At 43.3% G+C, this 11,962-nt stretch overlaps 1 protein-coding gene across 3 annotated transcripts in view; it reads left to right on the forward strand.

The window, feature by feature from the left end:
- Positions 1-11,962, forward strand: part of LOC125458698 (gamma-aminobutyric acid receptor subunit beta-4-like) — a 169,273-nt gene that overhangs the window by 119,583 nt on the left and 37,728 nt on the right. The window lies entirely within an intron of this gene.

Here is an 11,962-nt window from a genome sequence, read left to right on the forward strand (position 1 = left end):
TTCCTCAGCCGGCGGATCCACTGGTCCCTTTATCAGTGCCACATGCGTCCACCCTTTTTCTTTCGTTCGGACTGCAGTTTCTGTTGTCAGCAGCACCAGGTATGGACCAGTCCACTGCGGCTGGAGTTTTTCTTCCCACCACGACTTGACCTGAACCCAGTCTCCCACCTTGATCGAGTGGATAGAAAAATCGAGAGGAGGACTCTGCGTCAACAGCCCTTTGGCCTTTAACTCTGTAAGGGAACGAGAGACTGCCAGTAAATAGTTCCTTAGAAATACATCATTACCCTCAATAGTGGGCACCCCTTCTATCTTTCCCATGTATGGGAGCCCGAACAACATCTCGTAAGGTGACACCTCTGTATCTCTGCGTGGAGCGGTGCGTATCATGAGCAGAGCTATCGACAAACATTTAGTCCAGGGAAGCTTCGTCTCTTCCATCAATTTTGTTATCTGAGTCTTTAGAGTGGCGTTCATTCGTTCGACCATTCCCGAGCTCTTTAGGTGCCATGGTGCATGTAACTTCCATTTTATCCCTAGAGCATCACAAACCAGTTCATGTGGCTTGGACGCAAAATGTGTTCCACGATCCAAGTCTAGGGACTCTATTATCCCAAATCTGGGAATCACATGTTCCAAGAGAATCTTGGCCACCACTTGGAACGTGGCACTGACGGCGGGAAAGGCTTCTACCCACCTGGTAAAGTGATCAACTATCACCAACAGGTACTTCCATCTCTGGACCCTGGCGAGCTCGGTGAAATCCACTTGTATTCTTTGGAACGGTTGAATTGCCAACGGCTGCCCCCCTCCTGGCATGGCTCTCATCACCTTCTTATTTATCTTCTGACAAATTATACATTGAGAGACCGCTTGCTTTGCCAGGGTGAAGATCCCCCTACAGGCATACACCCGTAAGAGAGCATCACATAATGCTTGGGCTCCCCAGTGCGGCTGGGAGTGCAATTCTCCCAACAGTTCTCTGGTGATCTCCTTGTTCAACAGCTGTCTCCCAGCTCCTCCATTCGTCCTTCATCGAACACCGAGAACACCGGCACCTTCTTTACCCCTTCTCTCAGGGGAATAAGGGGCATTATCTGCACAGTCCCAGATTGGGTGGCTTGCCGTGCCACCTCACCTGCCAATCTGTTGCCCCGAGCCTCAGGCGAATTTCCCCTCTGATGTCCAGGGACAGGCACCACTGCTATCTTTTCAGGTTTTGATAGGGCTTCCAAGGTCTTTTCAATAAGTTGTTCATGAGCTAGCTCTTTTCCTCTTGCTGTAATCATTCCTCGTTCCTTTCAGATTATCCCAAAAATGTGTACTACCCCGAACGTATATTTTGAGTCAGTATATATAGTACCTTCTTGATCCTCCAATAATTCCAACGCTCTCATCAGAGCATATAGTTCACAGGATTGGGCAGACCAACCTCCAGGCAGTATCCCGGACTCTACTTCGGTTTCCGTGGTCCCGTCGATGATGGCGTATCCACTGTATCTTTTTCCATCAATGCAGCGGGATGACCCATCTATAAACCACCTACACCCCTCTGCAAGGAGTTCCTCCTCCAGGTCATCCCTGCTTTTTGTTTGTAGCTCTATTACCTCACTGCAATCATGCTCCGGGTTCCCAGATTCTTCCCCTCCCTCGGGCGGATATAGGAACTGGGAAGGATTTAAACTCTTGTCTGTGACGATGGTTAAATCATCTTTTTCCATCAAAATAGCCTCATACTTCATTATCCTGGAATCTGTCAGCCAACAACAAGATTTCTGGGCCAGAATCGTTCTGACAGTATGTGGGGTGGACACTACCAGGTCCCCTTCAAAAGTGAGTTTCCGACTTTCCTCAACCAAGATGGCCGTATCTGCAATCGATTGAATGCACACCGGCCAGCCGCGGGATACTGGATCCAGAACCTTTGAGAGGAGAGCCACGGGGTGCCGTTGCCCTCCTCGCTTCTGAGTTAGCACTCCCAAGGCTGCCCCGTTCTCGGCATTAACGAACAAGTGGAAGGGTTGATTGACCAAGGGTAGAGCCAGAACCGGAGCGTTTACCAGGCTGTTTTTTAAACGAGTGAACTTTTGTTGCTCCTGCGGAGTCCATGTTATCTTCTCCTCCTAGTTTGTCATACAAAAACCTGATTCGTCGGGCGTACTCGTCGATCCACAATCTACAGTACCCAATGAGCCCTAGGAACCTTCTAATTTCTGTCTGACTCTTCGGTAGGGGCATACTAGTAATTCCAGCAATTCTTTCAGGACCTATTCTTCTCTTCCCTTGACTGATTAAATGACCCAGGTACTTTACCTCCTGCTCGACAAATTGCAGCTTGTTCTTAGACACTCTCAACCCCTTCCTTCCAAGGAAGTTTAATAACATTATAGTGGAGTCTCACACTTCTCTTTCTCTTTCTCCTGAGACTAGGAGATCATCCACATATTGTATCAGTTGGGTACCTGGGTCCCCATGGTATTCCTCTAATACCTGCTGTAAGACTTGGCCAAACAGGTGAGGGGATTCTGTGAATCCTTGGGGAAGAACTGTCCACCGGTACTGTTGCTTCCTCCTGGACTGGGGGTCCTCCCATTCAAAGGCAAACAGATCCCGACTCCCTTCGGCAAGCGGGCAACTCCAAAAAGCGTCTTTCAGATCAACCACACTGAATCACTCGTGATTGGGAGGAATCTGGTTGAGGATGGTGTAAGGATTCGGGACAACCAGATGTCGAGTCTGGACAATTTTATTTAATTCTCGGAGGTCTTGGACGAGGCGGAACATCCCATCGGCCTTCCGCACTGGTAGGACCGGGGTATTATAGGGAGACATGCATCCTTCTATCAGTCCATCTCGCAAGAGATTTTCAATGACTGATTGGAGCCCCTTCCACCCCTCTATCGATATGGGATAATGTCTGACTCGTACTGGACCACGTCCTTTCTACAGGGTTATACGAAGCGGTGGTATCTGCAGGCCTCCCCTATTCCCTTTTATTACCAGTTTCCTGAGGTCTCGCATATTCCACCTCCCTTCCTCCTGTTGTTTATCCCAGTTCGGTTGCACCCCTGGGAATTTGGCCTCGGCAGCTACTCCTCCCCCTCCCACCTGTGGTGGATGTTCTCTCTCCCAAATCCGCATTCCCGCCTGGCGAATCATCTGTCTCTCTTCCGCATTTCATCCCATGTATATATGTTGGGCCCTAAAAACTGGTCAAGTTGTTCCGCTAAGCCCAATGGGTCTTCCAAAAGAACCTTCATTTCCTTTCTAAAGTTTCTGACCTCCATACTCGTAAGGGGAACACTAACATACCCAAGTTCCCATTCCCCATTGGCACCTCTCAGAGGGGAAACATCTGTGGAGTTGGCTCTGTTTTCCCGCTCTGCTCGGATAGGAGAGTAAATCATCTTTCAGAATCTTTACTTCATCTCTCCTCTTTCTGCCCGGTCCCCGTAATATTTCCTCCTGGGTCTCTCCCTCCCCTTCTGACGAGACCTGTTCATTCGGGTCCTCCTCTACAGGTGTTCCGTTGCTTAGGAGGGGTTCCCGTACCTGAGGCGCATGCATATTATTATCCCCATTTCTGTCCCCCGGATTATAAGGCAGAGGCAGATATTCCAACGGGTCCCAAATAGGAGCCTTAGACTTCTCCTGTTCAGTAACTACTTTCAATATCTTCGTGGCTTGGATCTAGCACTTAGCATAATCGCTTTCCTCCAGACTGAAGGGACTTTTTGAATTCACCATGATATTTAATTTCTGACATAACCAATCCTCGTCAGAACCTCATCGGGTCCACCACACAGAAGACCGTAGAAGAGGTGTCTTTGGCCGTTCAAAATAACAATATTTGACCATAGTTTCCTTACTCTGACCCTGGGTTTGTTTACTCTGCCAGTTCTCTAACATCCGCCCCAACGGACTATCGGGCGGAATCCCGGGGCGTCGTCCTCTTGGCCCCCTGTTCTGTTCCGGGGGTCTCTCACCTTTTACACATTGAGTCCCCATCCCTGTCCTGTTCCGGACAGACTCTCCCCGATCGCCCGGATAGTACTTAATAGTCAATTTTCTTACCCGGGTCTTGTGCACAAGAATTGCTCGATCGATTTTCATTCCAAGGGCCCTTCACCTAAACCCACTTGTTTCCAGAGTCTCCTATCCGGATACCACTCGCTCGAGCTGTCCAAAAGCAAGCAAAGACGTCTGGGACTGCTGAACTCAGCGGGGCACGCCTTCCCTTCTTCCGAACCCACTGCCGGACGACTCAGAGTATGGATCCCGGACGAGCCCCCAAGCTTGTGAGATATAAAATTCATGTGCTCACAATCAGAGTCAGTTGAGACAAAGTCTTGGAAACAAGTAACTTAAGCTTTATTACGACTCTGCAGAATCGGGTGCCCCCCCGCTGCCTGAGGCACACACAGGTCAGGGAGCCTCCCCTTTTTATACATCATTTATCCGACCAGATCCTCCCCTTTTAGCTCCATCCAATCTGAGCTCCAAGGTGCACAATCTGACCATTACTTCCCTTGTCCCACCCTCTTCATACATCGCGTGTTATGTTAATTAAGCAGCTTCGTAAGCATGGGCGTAAAAGTTAATATGCATTCTCTCATTAGGCATGCGCTTCAACTATGTCTGTTGTGCAAAGCTTAACCTTTTCACCCTCTGGGCATCTGCTAGCAGTTTTGAACCAGTTCATTCTGGTTTCTAACCACTTGGCCCTCACTCCCTTTTCTTATCACTTGGCTCAGTACTAGATGTCTTTTTGTTCAGAGCTAAGTAACTCTTTTCACTGCAGTTTAATCATCCTTATCTCTCACAATGACCTCAACATTAATGCTGTAAATATGATCAGTAAATTCACATAGGGCATGAAAATTATTGGCGTGGTAAATAATGAGAGGAAGCCAGAGACTACAGGATGACATAGAAAGTCTAGTCACATGGTCTGTGCAGTGACAACTGGAATTTAATCTTGACAAGTGTAAGGTGTTGCATTTTTGGAGAACTCATTGAATAGTAGGGTTCTCAGAGGAGTGGAGGATGAGAGGGTCTTTGGTGTGCATGTCCATTGATCCTTGATGGCAGCTGGGCAGGTAGATAAAGTCGTTAAGAAAGCGCTTGGAATACTTGATTTTATTAATCAAGAGCAGGAAGGTTATGATGGAACCATATGTAATATTAGTTAAGAATCAGTTGGAGAACTGTGTGCGGTTATGGTCGCCGCATTTTTGGAAGGATGTGATTGAACCATAGGTATAGGGGATGTTCACCAATATATTGCCTGGTCTAGAACAATCAGCTGTGAGGAGGGAATAGATAGATCGGGATTGTTTTCCTTAAAGTAGAAAAGACTGAAGAAGAAACTTATTGAGGTGTACAAAGTTCTGAGAAACATAGAGTAGATAAGAAGAAACCTTTGATAGTGGGGTCAGTAACCAGGCAATACAGTTTTAAAGTAAGGAGCAGGTGATTTAGAGAGGATCTGAAGCAAAAAAAAATCACCCAGAAGTTTGTGGATATCTGGAAGCCACTGCCTGAAAGCTGGCAGAGATGGGAACTCATAAGATACTCAAGTATTATTTAGATGAGCACTTGAAATGACACAGCACACAAGGTTACAGGCACAGTGCTGGGGAATGGGATCAAAAACAGATGGATGTTTGATGACTGGCATGGACACGATGAGCCGAACAGTCTCTTTCTGTGCTGGAAGAACTCTGTTACCCATGTGAATTCCGCAAAGAATCAGTTTAGTTCTTAGTACACAACTTACATGTGAGGGCATAATGGTGGATCCTGCAGAGCCATTAGAGTTAATAGACGATTGACAATGAGTGCAGTTATAGAGACATTATGGAGAAGCAGTACAAACATAATGGACCAACAGTCTCCTTCCATTTTGTGACATTTCTATGATTCTAATAGGTATTAAAAATTAGATGTTCATTTAACTCATTTCCTTTCACCTCTTAAATTTAAGATAGTAAATTACTAGGCAAACTCATTCACTATTATTGTGTAGAGATTTACATATAAATAAGAGAGGGACAATATCACATGAAAATTGGCTTGATTTCAAAGAAATGATGGCAAGTTCTGCCTGGTGTCCCTCAGCCAATACCAACAAAACAAATTCGAGAAAGAAACAGAAAATGCTAGGAAAAGTCTAACAGGACTTGTAACATCTGTGGGGAGTGACAGAGTGTCGAGAAGAATAGTAAGGAAATCTCAGATACCAATAAAGTAAAACATTCCATGTCAAGGAATTTTCAAACAGAATACCTATTCATTATCAAATTTCTGTTTGTGGGATCCTGTTATCAAACTGGTTGACACATTTCCTACAAATGAATATGCTTTTTTTATTGTTACATGTATTGGGACAATGATCTGAATGGCCTTTCATCGTTGCTATCTTTGTGCTTTAGGGGGAGGCTTCATTCTAACAGCTGGAGTTAACTCTGTTCATCATCTTTTTCGGCTAACTGCCGTGACTCCAGAATGCAATCTGCAGATGGGACACCACCATATCTGCATGAAATAAAAATGCCAGCATTATTAGTTTGAGGGGTTTATGATTTAAGTTAATTAGACTGTAAGAACATTGCAACGGGCTATGGGAGAGATTTCAGCCCCCATTATAACTGATATTCATCAGAAGATGTGTTTGTGTGATGCTGCTCAGCCTGTGATTATAGTTAAGCAAATAACTCAATTGAAAGCCATTAATAGTTATTGCTAATGTATTCATGAATGTGCTTACTGAAAATTTGCATATTGTCCAGAATAAAGGTTGCTTGAGCATCATCGCATTATTATCATATTTAAAATGGTATTTTTTTATTCTCAAGTAACCGTGGTAACATGTAAAAATTGAAAGATGAGAATTCATTGGAGCTTTCAGCAGTAGAGTGAGTCTTTAACCTGGAAGGTGGTATGTGGAGTATCCTTATAACTCCAGACATTTGACAGTATATTATAGGCTGCCATTGTAAGGCAGTGCTGATAGAGTGCTCCAGTACAAGTAGGACATTATACCAAGGCCCTTTCTGATTTCAAGTGCACGTATGGAATTTCATCACACTAGAGTCATTCCTGGATTTCTAGGTGTAATGACATCCATTTTCAGCATCCTGTGGGAAGGTAAAATTGCAGATACACTCAATACTAAGGAGAGCATCATTTGATAGTTTTGAAATTTGATAAATATTCTAATTGATCCAGCAATCAGGGATGTGGCTTTGCAAAATTCATGATAGGGTGCTGAAGACCCATCAGGGATCACTGAAGAGGAGTTCAAAGGTTACAGGCTGTGAGTGAAGATGAGAGACACAGAAGCAGACTCTATGTTCGGAGTGCTGCAGTCAGTTGCACTGCTGAGGAGGCAGCTAAATTATACACATTCTGCAGAAGAGACTCCATTAGAGTCAAGAGCCATTAAATGGTTTTATGCTGTTAGGACTCAGGAAGAAGTTTGAGGAATTAATAGGCAGCTAAGTGTTCAAGTCAGGACTTGCAAGAGGTTCCGAGGAGGTGGGAAAATAGAGAGGTTAATGGTCTTGTGTCTGTGAAAGGTTCAGAAAAAGTCTGCATCAATTAATACATCAGTGTAGCCAGCAGAATGGGGTTTAAAAACTCACAAATAGCATTTTCTTCTAGCAATTGAGCAAGATTGGAACTCAGGATAGGGGAGTTGGGGGGCAAGAGCAGTTTTGGCTTTGTGAAGTGAGCTGTGGGTGAAAATCTGGAGTTGTGCTTTTGAATGTGTACTGGAGTGCAGTTTTAGAGTCCAGGACATCTTAGCACCAGGAGAGGCAGATGATCGTCCAAATTGAAGCAGTCATTGAGGTAGACCATGACAGTCTGGCTGGAGAGGGAATTTCAAGTCTAGATCAACAAAACCGAAGAATTCTAATCCTTTATGAACAAGATTAAATGATTCACTGTGTCATTAACATCTGGGAGAATTGCTGAGAAATCCATGGGATCCATCCTGATTGCATTTGTTATTTGATGTGCACTGTGGGGGCAATCGATCAAAGTCTATTACCCATATTTACTACAGACTCGTTCCAGGTGTTAGAAATAAGTTGTACGTGGCTTGTAGATTATTTTCTGAAGAAGGGTCCCGACCTAAAACGTCAGCTTTCATGCTTGATGCTGCCTGCCCTGCTGTGTTCCTCCAGCTCCACTCTGTGTTATCTGACTCCGGCATCGGCAGTTCTTACTATCTCTTGTAGATTAAATTATTGTTTTACCATTGCATTGTAAGGCTTGTTCAAAACTGTAGAATCTTGTGACTTTATTCTCTTACTCCCTGGACACACTTTTCATCTGATAACTAGTCTGATAGTAACGTAAATGAAGCAGCCTGATAGAGGATCATAACCTTATTGCTGTACCTTGTGTTTTCTTGCCTGAGAACGACGCAGCGATAATACACACCAGGTAATATGACTGAACGAGAGTCCGACACCACTTCCTTTTGAAATTGTCTGCTTTGACACTTCTAGCCACTTGTCTACAATTTTGCCTCTCAGTCGCCATACCGTGGATTAATAATCGTACACAAAGTCCAAAGCAGATCCAAAAGTACATCATCAAACACCAATAACTGAACAATTAAACACCACTTCCCTTAACCAACTTCACTGAACAACTAATTAGGTAATGACCACATTGCTTGTTGTTTTTGTGTGTGGTTGTCACACTTCGTGACTATGCTTCAAAGACTGTGATGTGCTCTGCGAAGCCAAGATGTTATACAAGGCACTAGCAAATGCAAGTCTTCCACTTGTCCTCAGTCACCACTGTCAGAAGGTGATAGAATCATAGAATCGTTAAAAAGCTGGAGAAGGCCTATCTCTACTGTGTAAGTAAGCTCAAACACCATCTCACCCAGTAAAGCTCATTGCACTGTGGTAACATAATGTTGTACCTTGTACTATTTGTGAAGACTTGCAGTGACCAATTTACAGTTGGCAACAGTTCTACAACACTGTATTGCCAACATACAAGGGGTACATCAAGTACATTTAGATGTTTTTAATGAATGTGATAAAATCCTGTATTAAACCAAAGATTGTATCTATTGTATGAAAGAACTGTTTTCATGTGTGGAACACCTATCGCTACATCAGAAGAAGGTGCAGTTACTGAAGAATTCTTTCTGAAATGCGATTCCTGGTCTGCTGATAAAAGTAGTAACTAATCAGGCAAAGTATTTGGACAAAGGTCAATAATACTAATTTGTTTATGACCTGGATAGGAAAGATGCAGCAATTTTTACTACTTCATGGTGCCTCAGTACGGTTTGCAGCCAATTAACTACAAGCCACATAGAAAGTGAGAGCTTTGTGTTGACAGTAAAGATTAGTGTGTGAGAAAGCCTGATGGAACAGTTGTCAGTTTGGACCCTCTACATCCATCATTGCTACCAATGCAAGAAAATGTGTTGTTTCAGATATGAGCAGGAGGTTGTTAGGCTGGAGAGGAGATATAAACCCATAAAGCATTAGTTTCAAAAACTAGTTTAAATTTTCATTTCTCTGTTCAAGGCATGCTGGGCTCTAGGAGATGGTGTGGCCCTAATAAAATTAAAGTAGGAAACAGTGAAACTCAATTTCAACACAATGTGTAGAGGGAACAGTGTGAAGCTCTGATCAGTTGAATGTTCACTCCCACAGAATAAAAGTTACTCTCTGAGCAATGTGCTGCATGATTTGACCTGGGGCTGGATTTAAGTCTTGTTTTCAGGTGGCTTACGAGGCATGGAATGTGGCACGTGCACAAATCTCCAATCAGCATCAATTTTTCGTCTAATTATATCTGAAAACTTGGGTGTGCAGAATCTGACAATACAAACAGAGTTGTATTTAAATTCATCATTGCAAATAAATTCTGTCTTCTCTATTTTAAATTTCAGGACAGGTTATGAAATCAAGTAACAAATAACGATCTTTGCTTCAGAAAGAAATGTATGTTATTTTTAGAACAAAGCAGGGCAGATAAAAATACACTGCTTATTCCTCCTTAAGTGTGCTTTATCACACCGTTTAATACACAAACCCTATTGACCCAGAACTACAACAAAAGAACTTAATTATTGTATGATGTCCTAATGCTATTGGAGTCCATTTCGGCCATGCTTCTTTGGCACATTTGCAGTTGCCCTTTGGACTCTCCGTTCCACATTTTGTACCATGACCTAAGAAGCTGCAAAACACTTAGGAATATTATCAACTGAAATATAAACCTAGAACTCAAAATCAAACCTCAAAATTATGCATTGTGTTGATGCCATGAATTTGTGGAATATAAATATTCTTGAATGTCTGTTTAGCTGTCAGTCTGTGGTTTAGTTTTAAAACCCCTTTCTTTCATTTGTTTAAAGAAACAAATAGCTTGCTACTGTTGTCAGCGATTATTTATAATACTTTTTTTTGGTTTGCTTTGGTGGATAGATTAGCTGGTGCAGCATTTGTTCAAAAATTTTAAATAGAGTCTTTTATTGACACTTTTCTCAGCATTATGAAGGCCAGGCTGATATTCAAAAGCGTCAATAACTCCAGTTTTATTAGAGGTAGTTCTACGTTCAGTTTCATTGGCATCTTAAAGATGCTGATAAAGTGCTGGGTGTATGAATAGAAATGTGCTTCAATATGAAATTAACCACTTCAGATTTAAAAGTTTTGATTGCTTCATGAGTGGGAATTCTTTTCACTACCAACTCTATACACTCAGAGTACTAATAGATATTTGGAATTGTTTATCTCATGCATGGTTTCTGAGTCTGTCTATGGGATGTGCTGTGTATGAGATGAGATGGCATAGGATTTCTTGGGGTTTAGAGGCATTAACTGGCATTGAGGCAATCTTAAAGCAACAACAGGTCAAGGGTCCGGTGGAGGAATTATGTAGGAGTGATGGCATATGGACCGCAACATCATCTCTAATAGCTATGGTCAAGTCCCAGAAAATCAAGGGAAGCAGTCCAACCAGCCTGCTTTGACCTTTAGCAGTGTCCTCCGGACCATGACTATCCCCAAGTGAGAATGATTTGGTCACTTGTTACTAGATCCTGAGAGTTGGTTCCGTTTCCTGACTTGAATTACCCTCTTTTTTTAAAAAAAAGTCTGGTGCTGAGTATCAGAGTGTACCAGAGCTTACGTGAGCTGCATCATTAATTTTATTTTCAGGTCAATGATTGTAACCAAAACCCTATTGCTGCTGTTTTCTGTTGACTGCCCTCCAGATCCTCCTGCTTTCCCAACTTCAGCCACGGCCTATTCCTGACCAAAGATTTGCTCCCTCTGGATCAGTGTTATTTGTGGATCTCATGGTGGCCTGCAATGTCACCAACTCCCCATCATCAATTCTCCAAAACCCAGTTCATCCTCACCATTGCAGTGCAATTACCAAAGTTGTACCCTTCAAACAGGTTTTAGCTCACTGCAATCAGCCTCTGAGCTTATTGATGCTTTATGTGTGTCAGAATACAGGGCATCAATATTACCGCCTATTGTCTCTCAATTCCATTTTCACTAAGACACCTGTATCATTCCTTGTCATACAAGGTCATAGCTGATACCCACATGTGCGAAACTCACTCACTCAGAAGCTGAGCTCCAATTCATTGTTGACTCGTCAGGGTGAGAAACAGAGCATTTCATTAAACACCTAAAGGAAAAAGGTCCCTCCTCCAACAAGCTCCCAAACCGAACATCTCCTGCCCACTGTCCCAGCCCCATCAATTCTAATAAGCAGGGAGGACTGGAAAATGTGAATGATTTCCAATAAGTTGGGAACATCTTCTCAAAGGTTACCTAGAAATTGTACTCTTGGCACAGTCACACCCCACACTAGCTAATTCAAAATTGATCTGTGATCAGGGACATGGGTGTGTGACTGCTGGTGAGGCAGGTTTGAGGATATGGGAGTTAAAATTGAAGAGCCT

This window comes from Stegostoma tigrinum, chromosome 15 (assembly GCF_030684315.1).
Source record: "Stegostoma tigrinum isolate sSteTig4 chromosome 15, sSteTig4.hap1, whole genome shotgun sequence".
Taxonomy (NCBI): Eukaryota; Metazoa; Chordata; class Chondrichthyes; order Orectolobiformes; family Stegostomatidae; genus Stegostoma; species Stegostoma tigrinum.